Raw genomic sequence first — 18,540 nt, forward strand, 5'->3', positions numbered from 1 at the left:
ATTGAACCATTGCTGAATCAACAAAAGGCATATCCAAAACAGGAATCTCAGTGTTCCATTTTCTATGTAATTCCTGAAGACTCAATGTTGAAATTTCCACACTTTTATGTAACTTTAAAGAGGATTATGTTTCACTAGAGATCCACAACTTCCAGTAAGTATGGGGCATAGTAGTATTAAGTAAAAAAAATAATTCTGGTACTTCACAGGCATGTTTTCTGTTTGTTTGTTTGTTTGTTTCATTTCTACTTACGTGAAAACTTTGGGAATTTGGGGTCAGGCCAAATAGCATACTAAACATAAAAGGCCAAAAATAAGATGTGCTTGATGACCGACCATGTGTTTGCCCTTCTTAAGCAAACCTGAATTTCTTGTAGTGACCAAGTAATGACAATTAGTAAATTGATCAGTTTCAATGACCAGCTGATTCTGTCATCAATGTAAACATGTTAGTTTTGTAACATTGTATATGTATGTGCATCTGTGCAATTACTTTTTGTTATCAATTTATTATTACATATTATGATAATGCTGTAGTCAAACAACATTTTTAGAACATGTATTTATAGCATACCTACCATGTGCAAGGTACCAGAGCATTACCCACTCCTGAACGTCATACTCCAGTGAGAGGGTTTAATCTTGTAAAGCACTAAAAGCTTCCTAGGGAGTAATAGGTGCTCTAAGAGGGGGTATGGGTAAGTTCCTATGAATAATTAGAAGACATAAACATGTATGACTGTAGTAGGTTCAGGGAAGTTTTTATGAGAGAGATGGCACTGGAAACTGGCTTTAAGGAATGAAAGAATTTTGAAGGGGAGAGAAATAATGAGGGAAGAGTTGGGGGAGAAAAATATACTAGGTAGAAAGCTTAGTGTGGAAAAAAAAAAAGAATTGTAGAAGCAGTTCTCCAAAAAGAGTTATAGGATGAGGTCAATGCCAAATATTTCACTCTATCATTCACAAGATCAAATCTAGAAGAGGCCGGTAGGGAATTTTCAACATATAATTTTTGGAGCTGTTTTCTAGGACCATTTCCTGTCCTTTGAAAGGACAGTGAGTACAATGTCCCTAGGACATAGTCTATTTTGAAAATATCCCACTCTGAAAATGGCACCAAATGCTCAATGTAACACTCAAAATCCAACCAAAACATACAAGTTAATGCATTCCAATTTCATGTTTATGTGTCATTTGCAAAATAAAACAGCATACTGTTTAGAAGGGAGTTTTCATTTTAAAAAGTAAGGTTACAAGGATATAGAAAGAATGCTTTCTGTGAGAAAGAAGCCATTTTAACAACTGTTTTTCAAAATGCTTTACATTCTTAGGGGGAAAAAGTATTTGTGAGCATAAGGATTGATTTAGCCAAAGAATAATCTTGGTAGGGGAAAAAGGCATTAAGTGATGACATAAGCATCTCATTTAAGTGGGCTTTGTTTTATTTGTAATTAGAAATTGCTATTTCATTCAAACATAAACATCTGAAGTATACAGTCAGGTAGCCCTATGACTCACATACTTTATTCCAATTCAACTTTTGCCTGCTCTGAAAGTACTTTAGACAATTAATCTACAACTTTATGATAAGGTCACCTTATCAACAAGTCTGTGCTTTCACTTATTTACTTATATCAAACCCTTTTTCTGACAAATGAAAGATGTTCCTATTATGCCAAAAAAATTCTTGTCAAGGGCACATGCCCTGGTTGTGGGCTCAATCCTCAGTAGAGGCCATGCAGGAGGCAGCCAATCAATGATTCTCTCTCATCATTGATGTTTTTAACTCTCCCTCTCCTTTCCTCTCTGAAATTTATAAAATAGTAGAGGCCCAGTGCGCAAATTCGTGCACCAGTGGGGTCCCTCAGCCTGGCCTACGGGATCGGGCCGAAATTGGCTCACCGACATCCCTAAAGGGGTCCCAGATTGTGAGAGGGCACAGGCCAGGCTGAGGGACCCCAATGGTGCACGATCGGGGCCGAGGAGGGACACGGGAGGTTGGCCAGTTGGGTAGGGCATATCTGACCCTTCTCGCTCAGTTCCGATCGGCCAGATCCCAGCAGCAAGTTAACTTACTGGTTGGAGCGTCTGCCCCCTGGTGGTTAGTGCATGTCATAGCAACTGGTCCACCGGTAGACTGTCTGCTCCTGGTGGTCAGTGCACGTCATAGCAAAGGGTTGAGCGGTCTTAGTATATCATTAGCATATTATGCTTTGATTGGTTGAACGGATAACCAACTGGACACTTAGTATATTAGGCTTTTATTATATAGGTATTTTTTTAAAATAAATATGAACTGGGATATTAATTTGAAAGATACCCAAGAGTCTTACTTTTATGAGCAGCACTGCAGCAGCATCTTTTGTTCCTTCATAATTGACTTTTCATAATTATTCCTTCATAATTACCCTAAAATGTGGTAAACACGCCATATTCCATCTTATTTTTTTCATTGATGTTTTATTCATGAGGAGCCCACCAGAATCAGTAGCCAGATCAACACAAAGCATTCTTTATAAGAAATTTGATTTCTCTATATCACAAATTGAAAATGTAAGTCATTAAAATGATAGCATTTATATTTATTTTTAATTGTTCTAAATTCCCTTTTAAAATGGCAATTTAATTTTTTTTTAAATTTCTGAGCTATGAGGATTTAAAAAAGAGTGAATTAAGATGCAGGAGTAAAAGAATACAAACTGCCCAGCCAGTGTGGCTCAGTGGTTAAGCATCGGCCTATGAGCCAGGAGGTTACGATTCCATTCCTGGTCAGGGCACACACCCAGATTGAGGGGTTGATCCCCACAGGAGATGTGCAGGAGGCAGCTGATCAATGATTCTCTCTCATCATTGATGTTTCTATCTCTCCCTCTCCCTTCCTCTCTTAAATCAATAAAAAATATTTTTAAAAAATATGATCAAGGAAAAGAATGAAGATGTTAGAGATAAAACAATATCCTAAAATGATGCCTGCATATATTCTTTTTTCAGCAGTCTCCAGTGACTCACTCTGATTTAATAAGTCCTTTCCTTTTCCTGTCTCTTAATGTTGAAATAATATTATTTGTCACGTTACATATTTACAGTATCAGAAACATTAGTAGATCTTTATAAGTACATACACTAAAATTGCTATGAAAAGATGATTCAAAGCAGTTCATTTACTTCTGAATTTCAACATATTCTGAGACATTATAATGAATGTATTATATTATAGACTCAATAACCACTTTGAATGATGCAATTGCTTTTTAAACAATAATGAAGGTAAAAGGAAGGAAAAGTTTCCACACATAATGGCTTTCTGAGGACAATTTCTAAAATTATATAAAAAGCAAATAAGTAAATTATTTGTGACTGCTCTTGAAGGAAATAAACCAAACATGATCATAATTAGTCAACTATAGTCAAATTATAGCTGTTCTACACAATAGTAAACACATGGGTTATATATTTCAAAAAAATGCCAGACAAGCTTTGGTTCTAGCTTATGTTTCCTTTTATGAAAAAAAGAAAAGGAAATAGAAAATATAATGTTGTACATTGGTAAAATTGTATAACAATAACAATATTTTTCAAAACAACCCCCACTGTAACTATTCTGAGGCTAAACAATGTGTGGTCATTGTCACCCAACTCATTATAGCTCAGAACAGAAAAGCATTATGTACCTGAATCATTGCACAGGAGAAAATCAAAGATGGAATATAATAAGAGGAGAACCACTGAGGTAGAGCTTTTTATTTTGTAAGGTGTTAGCTACAATTATTAAGAACTTTCTGCTAGACACAATATTAAACATTTTATATCTATGTCATCATTTCATTTCCACAACACTATTAGGGGTTACTACTATTATTGCTGTTTTATACATTATGAGGCCAGAGAGATCAAATGATGCTCTAGGTATCATAGTTAGTAAGGTGGCAAATGGGAGCACAACCCACATACTAGATTTACTTGCTCAGAACTAACTGGTTTACTCGGCCAAAGCTTCTTGCGTAGCATCTGAGGAGCAAGCAGGTAGATGTGGGAACATAGTGCTGCCCAGACATGAGGGCCCTTGTGCCACATTCCGAATTTGGAGAATATTTGAGATGGAGGGAAGGGAGTAGTCGGAATCAATTTATACCCCTAGGGGTTACAAACATATCAAGTTAGTGCTCAAGTAAGGGGGCACATGGCTAAGATGATGGAAGCTTATGACCCAGCAGAAGGCAGAAAGCCTATGGTCCTCCCTCCCAGTCTAACCCATGTAGAGTCTCCCAGTCAGAGAAGCAGAGCTTCATCTATCACCAGAGATTCAAAGATATGTTGAGCATTCTCACCACGTGACACCAGAGTTTGTACACTGTGACAATCTTAGACTGACTGACCAACCACCTTACCTTCTATCTTCTATGTCTCAAATGTTTTCAGTATTTTCCCCAAAGTTCAGTTGGGCATGATCATCACCTGACCACACCAGCTACTGGATGCTGAAGCTGCCAGTTGTCACTCAACATCTCTGCCTGTGAATATACCAACTGATGAGCAAGTAGTGTTGATTTGAAAGACTTTTATGCATTTATGAGATTACATTTATTTACACTTTTCAAATTAAACCTAGAATTTTTACAATGAGCATATATATTTTGAATGCAAATGCACATTAAAATAATTATTAACATTATTTTAAGGGAGAAATCTGGCAAGATCCTAATGTTAGACATTCTGTTTATACCACCCAAAACCTTTATTTAGTCATTAAATGTTTATTTTTTCTAAGGAATGTGTTTATTTAATTCCATGCCTTTTATAAGGGAGGCAGTAGAATAGAAGCACAGAGGGATTAAAGGATTTTTCAAAAAAAACTGTAATTTATCTAAGCTTCCCTTTGAAGTCTGGATTTTGAACAGTTGATATGTGCTTGAAGGAAATCTTGGCAGTGGGCAAAGATGGCCATTGCCACATGGAGAAGACTTGGGTTGACGAATGCCCTAGAAGGAGACAGTAACCAGTATTCTGTAAAGCACATTATCAAGCTGCATGTTCCATTTTTATTTACTTCATTACATATATATATATATATATATATATATATATATATATGGTTTAAGTATTCCAGCTTTATTTAAACAATGAAATAGAAAATAAGGGGGAAAGCCACAATCCTATGCTTAGGTCAGGAAGTGCTGAAGTGAAGCCAGCAATGGTGAGATGGAATTGATCATCCAAAGGTGTCAAAAGAAGTGGAAACCTATGGGATGAGAGTTGGCATTCCAAGGTTCAGCCACTCCTTCTGGGAGGGGAATGTGTCTTATAAATGAAATTACTTGAATTGTGTGTTTCCAATGAGAAACAGCTGTAGGAACCCATAGTCGGACTTTTTGAATACTCAGTAAGGCTGTAGAAGTATAACCTGGAAATACACATTTTGAGGTGAGCCAGGGTTTCCCATGTGGAAACAAGGCCTACCCTGTGTGCTGGAGCTGCCATCTCTAGCCAAATGGCAGTAAGTCTAATAGTTCTCTGCTCCTCCGAGATGTGGATTGGCGACTGAACCTAAAACATGTTTTGTAAGAAATAAGGAGACACCGAGCATGGAGATTATGTGTGTATCCTCAATTTGGGGCACACCATTTGAACAAGCAAATCGAAAAGTTGAGTAAAACCAACCAAAAAAAATGGGTCTGAATCCTCATCATTCTTGCTAATAGTGGAACCAGAGACCAGCCTTGCGGTCTATCTTAGCTGATCAGCAGTTTCCTTTCAACTCATATTTGAGCAATCTGGGTTCTGTCCAAGTTCAGCATTTTATTATCTCACTATTTTGGCACTAATCTCTTGGCTTCTGATCTGGCTATAAATCAATTGACTTCATACCTGAGACTTAGTCAAAAGAAAATTTTTTTTCACTTGGGTATTATGCAGAGACAAAACTAAACAAACCTTAGTCTGGAGGAAAAGAGGCAGTATTTTCTTTATTCATTAAAACATCATCAATTTATACTCAGTCCTTCTTAGGAAGCTATCATTTATTACCAACACTTGAAGTCTCTGTGACTCAATCCATATACACACCATTAATAATCGCCCTAAATGCAGGAATGCCATGCTACTCCAGGCTTCTTTGCCACATTTGTCTATAGTTGCAGACCAGCTGGAATGCTACTTTTCTAATTGCATCAGAGGCAGAGGAGTTCTAAGAGAAAATTGAATCATTTACTTTTCCAACAGAACTGTATCCAAATCATTGAATTAAAGATATGAATATTTTCTATTTTATCTGTTATCATAGTCAAGTCTTGAAAAAGTTTTTTTATTTTATTTAAGATTTAGAGAAAAAATGGAATTAATCTTAGGCGTGCAGAATGTTACTTACAGTAAGGCACCATTTGAGAGCTATTAGATAGCATTTCATAAGTTCCCACAAAGTTTTGTTGGATTTAATACTAAAATGGGTGTCTTCTTCTTAAAGTGAAGGTTGTTCAGCATTATGTTTAGACCAAGAAATGCAATTTTTGTTTTACTGTTGTATATGCGTTTAGAATGTATGTAGAATCTAATAACTTCGCCCACTAGGTTATAGCCATTCATTTCCATTTCCACGTTCAAAGCTAAACTTTAATGTGTGTTCTTGATAAGCAAGCTAACATCACATAATTACTACCTTTGATTCTCAATAGTTGGTAATGTGCCTCCTGACACAAGTTTGTTTTTACTGTAACTCTTAGCAATAAATAATCAACAACTAAATATCTTCCACTATATTCATGTTAAATTGAAATACAGAGAACTTTTAAAAAATATTACATCTTGTTGTAAATGAACAAATCATTTCCAACTGAGTCTTCGTTATAAGTCTGCTGCCTTGACCAAGACCGTCAGCACTATGTAATTGTGTAAAACAATCTTCACCTTTAGTTATCTATTCAATTTTCATTGGTCTTTCTTCACTATATTGTAACCTAACGTTTGGAAAAGTAGTGGTAGAAAAAGTAGTAAGAATTCAGAACTAAACTTTGATATGACACTGGCTTTAAGAGACTGAAGGTGAAGAGTAGGAAGAATCACAATATGCAGAAGAAATGTGAAAACTGTCCAAGAACCAGAGTGGGAAAGGGGAACCGTCTTCCTCACGGAAGCAGCCCTAGCTCTGCAGAGGACACGGGAGGAACAAAGGGAAGGTACACGTAGCAGTCATTTGCCTTTTACTCTGAAAGGTGTTGATGATGAATTAATTGGTGTCTCATCTATTTTTGCTGCTACAGAATCAGCAAATAGTGATGAAAAGACCCAACCCACAGGGAGAATAGTTAGGGTTTATTGTTGAGCTGTCAAACCCCTGGCCCTCTGTGGAGAGGACTTGTGTGTGGAGTTGAGGGATCTACAGGTGGTGGAGGCCAGGAACCACTTCCAGGTCAACTGGGGAGAGGGCAGGGCAGCAGAAGAGATGGTTGCTCAGGATGGTAGATGGAGCAGCAGTGTAGGGGGCACAGTGAAGGACCAGCAGAGGATGCTTTTCTGTTTAGAAGGAGAAATGGGAGCCACATGGGCCATTTGGGACATTCAAAGTGGGGGAGGGGGCATTTGGGACAGGATGAGTGGAAAAAGGGGAATATCAGGAATGATATAAGAGGCTTTACTAACTCTCCCAAGTGGAAACTCAGAACCAGATTTAATTTGAATTTTATAAACCAAAACAAAACAAAACATTTCTTATACCAAGTGTCCTGGAGCAATTCATATGATTACATTGTTAACACCTCTTTAAGCTGAATCAGCTCTCATAAGTAATTAAAAAAGCAGATCTACTTTTCCCTCAGTTCCTGTGTGTTCCCCAAAAGTTATTAGGTTTTTTAGAATGTTTGCTAAGAACTTCAAATATCTTAGGAATAGTTTCCAGACACCAGAGTGCTACTGACATAAGCACTTGTAAGTTACCTTTACAATTAAGAACACAGAGAGTTTGTTGCCATAAGAACTGAAACAGGAGGGGCGACATTTATGTTCTATAACCATTTCTGTCCTTATGTCAAAGCTGTGCACCACTGCCTCATTGTACCCTGAGCCCTTTAAGCTTGTAACAGTTTCATTATTTTTAATTTATTTTTTAAAATATAATTTATTGATTTTTTTAGAGAGGAAGGGAGAGGGATAGAGAGTTAGAAACATTGATGAGAGAGAAGCATCGATCAGCTGCCTCCTGAACACTCCCCACTGGGGATGTGCCCACAACCAAGGTACATGCCCTTGACCAGAATTGAACCTGGGACCCTTCAGTCCACAGATCGACGCTCTATCCACTGAGTCAAACCGGTCAGGACAACAGTTTTATTTTTAACTGAAAACTTTGAAATTTATTTTCAAATAGAGAATGTGTATATCTCCTAAGAATGGGAATGATAGGTCCACTGTAAAAATTATAATAAACCAAATAACCGGCTTATGGCCTGTTATGCTTGTATGATGGCAGATAAAGACCCAAGGCAAAGGAATTGACAATAAAACTGCATTCTGCTTCACACTAGTGGGGTTCACCACAAAAAAACTCTCCAAGAATGCCATTCATTTGTCTAAGGATTCATAACTATGCAACGCTGCTGCTAAGGATCCTTAGCCATACACAAGGCTCTTTTCTTATTCCACCAGTTTGGATTTAGACCTCTTAAACTACATGAATAATCAACCAATTTTGTCTTGAAATACTTGTGAGCTATATAAAAGGTGGTAAGTAGGCAGGATAGAAAGTGTACTTTTTACTACACAATGGAAATCAGGCAATGCTTTTCCACGACGGTGTGACAAAATACATGGGGTTTTTAAATTTAATTATTTCTCCATTGAAAAACATTCTCCTAATTTATTATCATAAAATAATTACTGATTACTATGCATTAGATATAGTATTATTAAAGTATGTTTATTTGGGGTACTTCTTCTCTTGTTGGATATTAAAACAAAATGTTCTAGGCATTGTAACTTTATACAAAAAATATTTGTGTGCATTTAAAAATTAACTATATAACAAAGCATCTTTTCATAGCTATTTTTAATTAAACAAAGAATAAAAAAGAGGCACTCATAAATAAAGATGATCTAATGCAAATGTTAATTTAAAGATTATTTTTCTCTATAACCACAATAACAATTATTCAATATGCCTCATTCATTGGAATGAAACAATTTATAAAAGGACATTGCTTTTCCTTGTATATAGTAATCATCTACATAGAACCCTGACCTAATGTCTGACTTTTAGCAGTTATTTATACATTAATTAACTATATGCACAGGGAAGTTGTGCACACCTGGCAAATTCTGAAGTCAATTGTTTCTTCTGCCCCCTTATTGAGTGCTGCACGACATCCTGAGCAAGCAATTCAATTATGCTTCAGGGCTGCAGGTGAAAAGAAAGGTCCACTTGAGATGGTTTCTGAGCTTTGGCCCAGTGACAAAAAATAATCAAGATCTGATATTCAACCTTTTCCCACTCAAAACATATTTTTGAATTGAAATTGAATGTACGAAATGTGAAATTATGTGGCCTTCAAACTTAAGAAGAAATATCAGATTGCCCCCTATACAAACATAACATTACTTGCTGGGTGGTGTTATGTTGGGATTCTATATGTGAAGTGACAAGCAAAGAAACATGACTCCAGTGCATGTTATTATGTCCTATAAAATGCAACACACTGATTGAAAGGAAAACAGTATTTCCAATCTGCATTCAAGTAACCACTGAAAAAAGTTAATAGCCACCTTTTAGTCTTCCTAAATGAGCTTGAAATCTTTTAACATATCCACAATTATGGTGTTTTTAAACTTTATATGAATTATAAAGTATATATATGTACATATATATACACACACATATATAAACATATATAAATCCTATATAAAAAAGGCTAATATGCAAATCGACCAATTGCTCTGATGCACACTGACCACCAGGGGGCAGATGCTCAACACAGGAGCTGCCCCCTGGTGGTCAGTGTGCTCCCACAGCAAGAGCGCTGCTCAGCCAGAAGCCTGGAGTGGGCCTAAGGCCCTAAGCTGTCAGTCGGACATCCCCCAAGGGCTCCCAGACTGTGAGAGGGTGCAGGCCGGGCTGAGAGTCCCCCCACCAAGTGCATGAATTTCATATACTGGGCCTCTAGTATATACATAATTATTGTCAGGATAAACAAAGCCAAGCAAAAGCTTCCCAGGTAAACCACTTTATTATTTTCTAACTCAAGAGCCACTGACTTATTTTCTTGAGAATGAAATGCTTTTTAATTCCTTTAAATTTTTCTTATGTTTGGTAATAGGCATTCATGAATAATGAAGAAGCAAGGGTCTGATGCAAATTGAATAGGTAGGTTTCTAAAGAAAAAGAACAACTCAACTGAGAAAAAAAAAAAATCAATTCTTTTTCCTAGAGACCCTGGAAAATTGAGCAAAACTAGTTATGGGGATGGCATTAACTTCCAATGAATATTTTTAGGAAAACCATGTGAACCCTGAACTATCTTCAGGTTAAAGCACATGAGTGTACATGATTATAATACAAATATTTTAATTAATATTTTCATTTAAAAATCTTATGCTATGAACTGTTTCCTGACACAGTGCCATAAAATATAGCACACGTTTTTCATAACAATATTACATCTAATTTTGCAACTCAAAGATTTATTCCTAATACAAAGGATTGGAACCTTTAAATTTTGCCCAAATGTCCACCAAATATTTGAAAAAGTTCCCAAGTTTCAGATCTTATTAATATACTAGAGTCCTGATAGACGAAATTCGTGCGGGGAGGGGTGTCCCTCAGCTCAGCCTTTACTCTATCATAATCTGGGACCCCTCAGGGGATGTTTGACTGCTGGTTTAGATCGGGCCTAACCCTGCAATCGGACAACGCTCTCATAATCTGGGACCCCTTGCTCCAGAACCACCCACCTGCTTGCTCCTAACTGCCTGCCTGTTCGCTCCTTACCGCTTGGCTTGAAGCTCCTGAGCACTGCCCTGGAGGCAGGAGAGGCTCCCGCCACCACCACTGTGCTCACCAGCCTGACTCCTGGCTGAACCCGTGGTGGTCAGTGCGCATCATAGCGACGGGTTGTTTTGATCACCCTTATTCTGCCATAAGGGTCGCTGGGCTTTTATTATATAGGATAACTGTACATGGTTGTATTAATGACACCTTCAACTGCCAAGTCCAAAATTTAATTTTTATTCTTTCATCTATCTATTTTTTATCCTAATTTACAGACGTATCATTAGAATTTCTAATCTCCTATATTTCCCTGAATTTCCACCCAACCCTCCTGCCCTCACACCATAGCCTATCAGCCATTTTCAATCAATTTTTCTTCATAGAAAGCATTACGTTTTATATACTTGTCTGATTTTATTTATTACATATCTTCAGTACTCCCACTTTTTTGTGAAGAAAATGAATTGTACTTTTAAAACTTATAACAAAATTAGTACATAATGACCTCAAATAGTAAAAGCAATACTGTGAAAAAAAAAAAAAAGAACAAAGCCAAAGGTATCATACTCCCTGACATCAAATCATACTGCAAAGCTACAATAATTTGAACAGTATGGTACTGGCAAAAAAAAATAGAAATAGACACATAGACCATCTAATAAAATCGAGAGCACAGAAATAAATCCACATGTATATGGTCAATTACATTTCAACAAGGACCCAAAAACATATAATGAAGAAAAGAAAACCCGTTTGATAAATGGTGTTGGAAAAATTGGAATACCACATGTAAAAGATAAAACTAGACCACTGTTTGACATCATACACAAAAATTAATGCAAAATGGATTAAGGACTTCAATATAAGACCTGAAACAATAAAATACATAGAAGAAAACATAGGTACTAAACTTATGGACTTTGGCCTCAAAGAGGATTTTGTAAACTTGACTCCAAAGGAAAAGGAAGTAAAAGAAAAAAACAAATGAATGGGACTTTATCAAACTAAAAAGCATCTTCAAAGAAAAACAAGTCATCAACAAAACAAAAAGGAAGTCCACCAAATGGGAGAGATATTTGCAAATGATACCATTTATAAGGGGCTACTATCCAAAATGCATTAAAAATTCATACACTCAACAACATAAAAACAGTACTATTAAAAACTAGGCAAAGGACTTGAACAGACACTTTTACCAAGAAGACATACAGATGACCAACAGATATATGAAAAGATGCTCAACTTCATTAGCTATAATGGAACAACAAATTAAAACCACAATGAGATACTGAGATACCATCCACACCTGTTAAAACAGCTATTATCTGCAGACAATAGACTAATGATTCTCAGAGGGAAGCGGGGATGGGAAGAGATTAACCAAAGATTTTACATGCATATATGCACAACCCAAGTGTCATGAAGGCCTGGGGAGAAGACAGGAGTGGAAAGGAGAAGGTCAATGGAAGGAGAAAAGGGGACATCTGTAATACCTTCAGCAATAAAGATAAATTTAAAAAAATAAAGTACTGTTTAAGGATGTTCTATTTCTAAAAAAAAAAAAAAAAAAAAAAAAAAGAAAAGTAATGTTGGAGAGAATATGGAGAAAAGGGAAACCTAATACACTGCTGATTGGAATGTAAATTGCTGCAGCATCTATATAAAACACTATGGAGGTTCCTTAACAATTAAAAAATAGAGCTACCACCTGTCTGGTGTGGCTCAGCAGTTGAGCATCTACCCTAGAACCAAGAGGTCGCTGGTTTGATTCCCAGTCAGGGTACATTCCTGGATTGCAGACTCAATCAGCAGATAAAGATGTGGTTCATATATATAAAATACTACTCGGCCATAAGAAAAGATGAAATACTACCATTTGCAACAACATGGATGGATCATGAGAGTATCACGCTAAGTGAAATAAGTCAGTGAAACCATATGGAATGGCACACCTGAAATGTATATAATGTTAACCAATATCAACACAGTAAATTTAATTAACAAAAGAATCTATTATGATGGGACATATTTCATTCCCCCAAAAATAATCCCCTTTTTCCTTTTATTGGTTGTTCTGAATGTTAGATTTTTTTTTCTCCCATGGGGATCAGAAGGTACCTAAGTATATTATTGCAAATAGAAAAAACAGGGGGGGAAATAAAATTTTGTTAGCATTTCCCCATTTAGTTTGTGTGTGAATTTTTAATATAATGGAGGGATGTAAAGAATTAAAATGTCAATATGTCAGTGAACAAGTTTCAGCAGTTCAACTTTATATAAATTATAATTAAAAATGTTAAAATTTCTGGGAAATGCCAGCATTTTGATTTTTTTTAAAGAAATTTCAACATTGTTTGTAGCATTTTTAATAATACAGTAAGTAGATTCCATCCTTTCACTATGGTTTTTTTTTTTTTTACTGTCCTACATGCAACTACATTCTCAGAATGTATCTCCTGTGCTAGTCCTGTAAATTTGCTGTTAAAATACACTAAAATAGCTAAGTACAGAGCAAGGTTAAAACTCTTTTTAAAAAGCACTGTACTTAACCAAACAGTACATCTAACAGTGTGGCCACTCCGCTTGTACAAAGAGGCAGAACAAGTTAGTACATACATATAAGACGAAAACTTCTAGAAATCTGTCCTACATTCACAATAACACACCAAGTAGGGACGAGAAAAGTTTTAAGTTTGTAAGTCATTAGAAAATCTATAATAATTATAGTCTGAAAAATCATGAAATTATGTTAACTATAGCCATAGAAAATTATCAATTTAGCTCCCTCGGTATTTTTCATGTAATCAATGTGGCTTTTGTTAAACCCTATAAGATTTTTCTCCTAGGATACTGCATGATTGGATCAGGTGAATAGCTTCCACTAAACATAATTTTAGATTAAGATTAGTTGGCTGAATTCAATATGAAAAAGTTCAATTCCATGAAAGCAATTAAATGAGGAATGCTCCCTTCCCCTTAATAAAACAATCTTTAGCTCTTTAATGGTTTAGGTTTGACTATAGTTAGAATGGGTTTGGGGATTCTGCTTGTATCCAATAATAAAGCCATATCCTCAGCACAAAGAAGAGTTTTACCCTTTTGTGTATAAAGTCAGGATGGAAAGCTCCAAGTTCAGTATGAAACCTGGTCCACCATGCCCTGACTAGTTTCAGAAACGTTTTTTTTTTTTTATTGTCATTTTTAAGTAAAATTTTAACATGGGAAGTGTTGAAAAAGACTAGAAAATTCGAAAGTATTCCTGTGACAGTGTTATGTGAGGATTCCTACTAGTCTTGACCTTTATACTGGTATTTAAAGCCCTAGTTCTTTTATAACCATCAAGAGACACAGGTTATAATTGAGCTGTGCTCATAACTAATTCCACACCCCAGTGTTGAAGTTCTCAGAAAGCTTACCAAGCTTTCCAAATATTTCATGATGCCTTCAAGGCTATCTATACATAGTTTTAGAAAGCATGGGAATTGTCAGATAAGAGGTATTATGGCTTAATTTTGCTTGCTCCTCAAATAAAATATTGACCTTAAGAGATATGTAAGGATTTCTCAAGAAGCAACAGGCTCAGACTTTGAAGTAAATTGAAATAATATGATTTTTGTTATCTAGAAACACAAATTTCCCCATTAAATGACTCATCCAGGCAGGATTGTATATTTCCTAAAAGCCAAACAGGTCAAAATATAATAGGCATTCAACAAATATTTGGGAAAAAAAGACAAAATAAATGTACTATATATATTCATTATCCCCTACCTGGATTATTAAAATAGCAACTTATTTAATATATCTGCTCCACTTTTGCTCCTCTTAAATCTATGCCTTGCTCTGCTGACAACGTGAACTTTCTAGATTACAGAACTGATCTTTTATTCCATTTCATATTGTATTTCCTAAAGGTTCAAGTTTAAGTGCCTTAGGATATAAGGCAAGGCCATTCTCAAGATGAACTCTCCTAACTGTTCAAACATTTTTAGCAGTGCCATTCACATAACTATCTTTCAACAACTTCGAAGGTTATTATTAAACATATTATGTAGTTTCAAACTTTCTTGTTTCCTCATAGTGCAACAAATTCAATGTGTCAATGGTTGGTTGGTTTGTCTGTTTATGTATTTAAATTATTATCTGGCAGCTAAAATTCAGAAGAAATTCCAGAGAGATAAAAAGAGTTATGTCCCATCAACAAAACAACAAGAGAGCCCACTGCATGGGAGAACATATTTGCCAATGTTACATCCAATAAGGGTTTAATCTCCAACATTTATAAGGAACTCATACAATTTAACAAAAGGAAGATAAACAATCCAATTAAAAAATTGGCAAAGGACCTAAATAGAAAATTTTTGAAGGTGGACATACAGAAGGCCAAAAGGCATATAAAAAAATGCTCAAAGTCACAAATCTTCCAAGAGATGCAAATCAAAATGACAATGAGATATCACTTCACACCTATCAGAATGGCTATCAACAACAAATCAATGAACAACAAATGCTGGCCAGGATATAGAGAAAAAGGAACCCTCGTGCACTGCTGGTGGGAATGCAGACTGGTGCAGCCACTGTGGAAAACAGTATGGAGTTTCCTCAGAAAATTAAAAATGGAACTCCCATTTGACCCAGTGATCCCACTTCTAAGAATATACTCCAAGAAATCAGAAACATCAATCAGAAAGAATATTTGTACCCCTATGTTCATAGCAGCACAATTTACAATAGCTAAGATTTGGAAACAGCCTAAGTGCCCATCAGTAGATGAGTGGATTAAAAACTGGTGGTACATCAACACAATGGAATACTATGCTGCTGTAAAAAAGAAAGAACTCTTACCATTTACAACAGCATAGATGGACCTGGAGAACATTATGCTAAGTGAAATAAGCCAGTCAGAGAAAGATAAGTATCATATGATCTCACTCATTTGTGGAATATAATGAACAACATAAACTGATGAAAAAAATAGGTCCAGAGTCATAGAAGCATCAAACAAACTATCAAAACACAGAGGGAAGGCCGGGGTGGTGGTGGTGGTGGTGGTGGTGGTGGTGGTAAGAGATCAACCAAAGGACTTGTATGCACTCATATAAGTATTACCAATGGACACAGACAATGAGATTCATGTCATCAGATTTACAGAGCTCTTAAATTTAGGGCAGCTTAATGATGTTCAAAGTGGATAGATATATTGATAAACAATTATCAAATTTCACAGCTTGGTTGCTACAAATTAGAATAAAGATGCTAAAAATATTCTTAGAAAAAATATATATTTGTTATAAAAATATAGCAGTTATGACAAAAATGTTAAAGGAATGGAGCTTGTATAAGTGTCTAATGTAATGACTCTCCTTGTCAGTAAGTTGTCTATGCAACCTATTTAAAGTGTTAGTAGAAATTAAATATATTAGATGTCAGCTCCAGAAGAATTGAAAACTAGCAAACAAAAAACTTTATTCTCATACTTCAGTCCATAAAAGCACTCAAGTTAAAAACAAATTGAAAAATGTATAGGTAACATATAGGTAAATAAATTTCCCACATTTCTCCATTCTTAACTTTGCTGACATAATTTAGATAAATTAAATAATTTAATTATGTATCTAAATTACATAATTTAGATAAATTAATTGTTAAAATACATTACATTTTATTTTATACACGTACAAAATGCATATATTTTATGCATTATGTAAAAATTGTCAGTATTTAATATATATTTGCATTAAATTAGAGTGCAGTTGATTTAATAATTAAATTACTTAATAACATAATCATTTCACTAAAAAAGCATTCTTTCATATTTCTTCATAGTTGAATTTAAAATTTTTTTCTGTGGATTTCATGTTTACTGAGTAAAACAGAAAAAAAAAACCTAATATAAATCAAATTAATTCCTTTTGCTCTTATCTAGAATTTATCCTCATATAACAGAAATTCATTATTTCTGAGTTGACAAAATTCTAAGCCTAAATTCCACAAGTTTTCTCAGCTAGGAAAAAGACTAAAAAATAAAGCTTATCAAAAAGTAAACACTGAAATTTAAGTAATTACCTTATTTGTATTCTTTATATTTTATTCATAATATATTTCAATTTTTGTTTTAAATTAATTGAAATCAACAAATGAATTTGTATAATAGAACATATTAGTTTTGTTAGTTCAATTTATTCTAAAAAAGGCAAACTTAGTAATTCATTTTCCTCTTGAATGTTTTCTCAGCATAACCCTCTCATATTCCAATTTTTCACTTTATCATTTCTATGTATACAAAGTGGGTTTAACCTATCTTAATATTTGCATTACAGCCTTTAGGAAACCCATTAAAGTATTGCTTTTTTTGTGTGTGTGTATTTTTCATGGGCACACAGGTACTAAATAGGGCATCCTAGATTTGCATGCCTGCCCACCTGATTTCAAAGCTTATCTTTTTATCCTATTACTTGTACACATCATTCTTTGATTCTGTTATCTATTCAAGTAAGCAATTGCTGAAACTGTGAAGATCACAGCTATATAAAAAGAGCAAATTACACATGCCATCAGAAATCTGAGTATAAAGAGGAGTTGGTGAACCAGCACTGACTGGCAACAGCCTTTATTGTTCTTACTTTTCTAGGTGAGGACAAGCCTTGATTTCAGATTGTGATCTTTTAGAAACTGGTGAGTAGAGTTGATAAGTGGTGGGAGCACTACCCTGATTATCCTTTTAAAGATAACCTTTTCAGATTAGCTCAACAGGACAACAAGGAATCAGGATGCAACTCTAAAGCTACAGCCCAATGGGACTTAGCTAGGGACCCTACGCCCACTTTGCTTTTTTAGTGAAATGATTATGTTATTAAGTAATTTAATTATTAAATCAACTGCACTCTAATTTAATGCAAATATATATTAAATACTGACAATTTTTACATAATGCATAAAATATATGCATTTTGTACGTGTATAAAATAAAATGTAATGTATTTTAACAATTAATTTATCACATTCACTTTCCGACAGGAAATAGAGTTTTATAGTTTTGTATTTTACATTTAGGCCTATGATCCATTTTGAGTTCATGTTTTTGTGAGTGGTGTAGGTTCTGTGTTTAGATTCATTTTTATTTATATTATTTTGCACATGATACCATTTGCTAAAGACACTATCTTTGCTCTAATATACTGTGTGTATATATATATATATATATTGATTTGTTTCTGTCTTACCAAATTAAGGATGTTCATATAGACATCTAAAAATATCTTTATATATCATAGCAACAGTGTTCAGCAAGAGGAGTTGATTTTAGTGTATAGCTTTTTTTATTTTCCTCCACCAATAATAGATAATCAATTTTAACCGATTTTATTCTTTTCTAACACATTTATTTTTCAGTGACTTATGTGCTCATTACAAACAATTCCACCAAAGAAACCTCCACCCCTGAACATTAAACATTTGATCAATATAAGAGTTTCATTGTAGAAAGTAGTGTTAAAAGTTTATTCATTCAATGCACTCTTTAGAGATGATTAACTGTCTTTATTATATTAAAGCAAACCCAAAGCCATCTG

Source organism: Myotis yumanensis, unplaced genomic scaffold (genome assembly GCF_028538775.1).
Source record: "Myotis yumanensis isolate MYYU_CA2020_CCGP unplaced genomic scaffold, mMyoYum1.0.hap1 SCAF_6, whole genome shotgun sequence".
NCBI classification, from domain to species: domain Eukaryota; kingdom Metazoa; phylum Chordata; class Mammalia; order Chiroptera; family Vespertilionidae; genus Myotis; species Myotis yumanensis.